Raw genomic sequence first — 4,448 nt, 5'->3', positions numbered from 1 at the left:
CACCCCCCCTTTTTTTAAAAAAAAAAAAGAGACACATGAGAGATCATTCAAATAAATGACTGATTAGGAGAGTGGGATGGACAGGCAGTACAAACATGGGCAATAAGAAACTCAATCACCCAGGACATGGTGACATCAGCAGAAGAAGCCATCTCAAAGCCAAAGACAGACGGCACCAACAGACTTCTTGTGGAGCTCTGGATAATTCTGTTCTTTTGAGCATCTTTATTTAACTGTCTGATGAGCCATTTACTGTGACTTAATTCTAAGTTTGAATGAAAGCACAAGTATCTGACATGTTTCTTGGCAATCTCTTTTGACAAAAGGACATGTTTGTCCCTAGTTTTGTACTCAGATTCCTTAGTAGGAACTGTCTTGAATTAAAACATCCTCTTTGGAGGTTGAATTTTGAGGCTTTTTCACACCCTCCTCTCTGCACACACCCACATGCCCACATACGCACATGCACTCGTATGCATAGAGCCCTCCACACGAGGTGAGGGCTGGCTGAGCCTGGGTGCCAGCTGCTGGCCTGTGCATGGCAGATGCCCACAGGACTGCAGTGGGGAGACCCCACTGCTGTGTGGTGCAGACACAGGAGGTCTGAACCACTCTAACTAACCTCCTGGAAGTCCTTTCTGCTTGATGGAGCCGCGAGGTTTCTTTCCTTGTTTGTTTTCTCCCTGAGCTATGGAAACTCAGCAAGAAGAAAATGGCAGAAGAAACGCCTGAACATCAGACACGGGGGCGGTGGGAAATGAAGATGATTTATAGGGTTTCGCTGGCCTCCGCTCTTTCTCCTTTCCTGCTTTTTGTAGCTCCACATCCCACAGGTGTGAACACTGCAAACCATGTAGCCCTGTCTCATCATGTAATTTAATAACACCCCACACTGAGTCAGGCGGAGTTATGAAACTTTTGACGTTCAGAACACCAGGTAGAGGAGGTGGGGGTGCAGTCTGCTGCGTGAGGTCACGGGGTGCACTCTCCTGGCACCAGCAGGGGTGAGGCAGCTGCCTCATGATGAGCTTCTACTGGAAATGACTATGCCCACACAAACGTTTGGATGCCATGGAAACAGCAGGAACGCGGTCTGGTTTCAAAGCCTGGGATTGGGCTGAGCTTCGCGGTTGGCTTGGCCCCATGACTGACTTCCTGTGAGGTCAGCTGACACCCAACACCAAGGTTTTGCCTTTGGCAACACCAAAAAGAGTCTGTGGGGATCCTGTGGAAGCTATCTGTTTGCTTAGGACTCTTTAACTTTGTTCCTGCGGAGGCAGGAGAGGGATGAGATGACTAACCCTAGATGCTATGACTCTGCTTCTGTGTTGAGAGGCTCCACAGGGTCATTCTTGAGTAGGAGTTTGGCAGAGAGGACCAGGAAGTCCTTCCAACTGGGGATGCTCAGTAGTAAATGACTTCACAAAGGGCCATGGAACTGCATGTTGTCATTACTGGGGAAGACAAGACCGTTGTGAACAGATACACTCTTACTGGGTATTTTAAACTTCAGTCAAACATGGCATTGTTGCTTTTCTCAGGGAACAAATTACCTTTATGATAATGACAGCAAGCTATTTCATGGAAGGCCCAGGTGGTTTCTTATATCAGCTAAGTCATAAAGTTAACAAAATTTTTAAAAAATTACAAGGGAAAACAATCCCACAAAGTTTTATTCTCAAATACTTGAACATATGATTAAGATGTCCCCTTCTTCTCTGTCAATACACCAAAGAAAAAAAGTAGCTTTTGTATAAAAGAATATCAGCAGTGTGAGTCCATAAACTAGAATGCCACCTGAGAGTGGCCCAGCGCAGGTGCAGAGCAAGAGGGTTTCGTAAGGGCATCTTACGAGGAGTGAGTTCTGAGTCGGGTTTTGGAGGAGACCTATAGGGCCAAGCAGAGGGACAGAGCAAATTACAATGGAGCATGTGCTCAGCTCATGGTAGGGTCAGAAAACAGAGAGAGAGAAGGGAAGGGACCACAGGATGTGGCACCTTCTGGGGCACACCTCATGTGACCCAGCTTCTCCAGCCATTCCTTACCTGCCTATGGTTACCACCCAATCAGTCCATTCAAACTAGGACTAGGTCATAGCTCTCAGTCTAATCTCCTTTGAATACTCCCACATTAACAGGAGCTTTGGGAGACAACTCATATCCATACCATTACACACAGATACATGGCTCGTAGGGACAGTTGTTCAATAGGACATATTTATAGTTAGGGGTGTTTGTTTGTTTGTTTTGTTTTTCAACTCTTAAGACATAAGCTGACTTGCTTGCAGTCAGCACCTATGTGGCCCAAATATAGACCCAGCCACAGCTCTGTGCCACGCCCTCTTTAGGAGCTGACATGGGATCTTGAACAGTACCAGCCATGTCCCCTGCTAGCATGGGACTTGCATTCTTTCTTGGAAGATGGACAAACAACAAGCCAATCAATGGACATCAGGTCTAAGAGAGATAAGTGTTGCAAGGAAAATGAAAAATTCATGTGATGAAGTGATGGGGAGGAAGTAGGAGAGTTAGGACTCTGAAGTTGTGACCTGTGAACAGAGACAGACTGACAAGAAACAGCCAGCCTTAGTATTAGACATGCATTCCAGGCAGAGGGAACAGAAAGTGCAAAGGCCCCAAGGAAGTGAGATTGGCATATTCTAGGAAGAGAAAGTCCACGTGGCTGAATTTGAAGGGACAAGAATAGGGAAGAAGGTAGGATGTATAAGCATGGGCCAGGTCATAGGGGACCTTGGAATTCATAGTGAGGATCGGACGTCACTATTACATGTAAGAGGAAGGTTGAGTAGATTTATCATTGAACATGTAAAACTGGTGTATGAATTAAACCCTAGTTGTAACCCTTAATCTCAGAGCACCTATGATATTAGTGAAAGGATGTAATTCACTAATAGTATACACACACACACACACACACACACACACACACCCCTGGGATATATTAGGTAGACCCATCTGTATAGGAATTTTTAGACCTTACCAGAGATTCTAATATCTTTCACAGGTACATTTTCTCAAGTATTCATACTGTATCATGATCATCCAAATAACATATATGGATATTCCATTTCCTAAGCATGTGTATAGTCGACATTTAAAATACAATGTATTGAGCCAGACGCAATGGTGAAGACCTGTAATCCCAGTGGCTCAAGAGGCTGAGGCAGGAGGATTAAGAATTCAAAGCCAGCTTTAGCAAAAGCGAGGCGCTAAGCAACTCAGGGAGACTCGGTCTCTAGATAAAATAGGGCTGGGTCAACCACCCCGAGTTCTATCTCTGGTACCTCCCCTGCAAAAAATACACTGTGTTGTACATACTGTATATAGTTATCAGCTCTCAGCGGCTCTTCTAGGTCACCATGTCTGGTTAGCATGCTGCAAACACAGTCTGAAAATGAGAGGAAAATCTCAACTCTTATTCAAAACCAGCCACCATCTGGGGGCCCCTGGTCTCTCGGAAAGAACCAGTCTGTCTGTTCTCATCAGTGTGACAGATCAGAATCGTGGGTATCAAGTCATTTCTGACAATATGTTAAAAGTGAAATGTGCTTCCCCACCCCATCTCCTTCCTTTTAAAATTTATGAATTTTGCAGCTTTGTTACAAACAAAAGCTGCTGGAGATTTTCAGAATGAGATATCCCTTCTTACATCAGCATGCAGATGGCAGTCTAAAGGGACGTAGAATCAGTAAATGTAGATCATCTTGGAACATGTAGAATGGGATTCAATGTTTGTAAGGCAAGGAGAGAGGATTATCAAATTCAGGCAGCCTAGAAAACACCAACCAGAGCCTGACTGGTCAGGAGTGTCTCATAATTCTTCTTCCTCTTCCTCAATCCACATGGGTCCTGGGCCCCATCTTCCTTTGTCTTGTAGAAGCTAGTTAAAAGGTCACTGTGCTAGAAAGATGGCATTCATGGATAATCCTGCCTGCCTTGCTCTGAAAGTCAGCGCTGGTGCCGGAGGTTCTAGGAGGTTGTTCTATTCTTCTTGTCCCGTGTTGGATCTTGGGATGGCACTACATCTGCTATTCATCATTTAGCCTTTTCCCATGGGTCCTCCAAGTTGAAACACACACAGAAAACTCAAAATGCTAAGCTAAAAGAACCTTGTTTTTTGTTCTTAATCTTTCCATTTACAATAAGAGAAAAAAAATATGAAGTGAATGGGTAATTTTCTGAGGTTATGACAGAACTCCAACAGAAAGTCACATTCCCTTCTACCAAATTCACCCAACTCAAAGCCACCCAAGCTGATCATCCCTGTTATGATTTGGATGTGGTGTCTCCCAAAAGCTCCTAAATGCAAGAAGGTTCAGAGAAAAAATGATTGGGTTGTGAGAGTCTTAACCTTAGTGGTGACTGAAATGATAGGGTGTGGCTGGAGGAGGTGGGAACTTGGGGTGTGGCTTCCCATATATATATAAT

Source organism: Urocitellus parryii, chromosome 8 (genome assembly GCF_045843805.1).
Source record: "Urocitellus parryii isolate mUroPar1 chromosome 8, mUroPar1.hap1, whole genome shotgun sequence".
Classification (NCBI taxonomy): domain Eukaryota; kingdom Metazoa; phylum Chordata; class Mammalia; order Rodentia; family Sciuridae; genus Urocitellus; species Urocitellus parryii.
The sequence above is the reverse complement of the archived record's forward strand: the minus strand, read 5'-3'. Positions refer to the sequence as shown.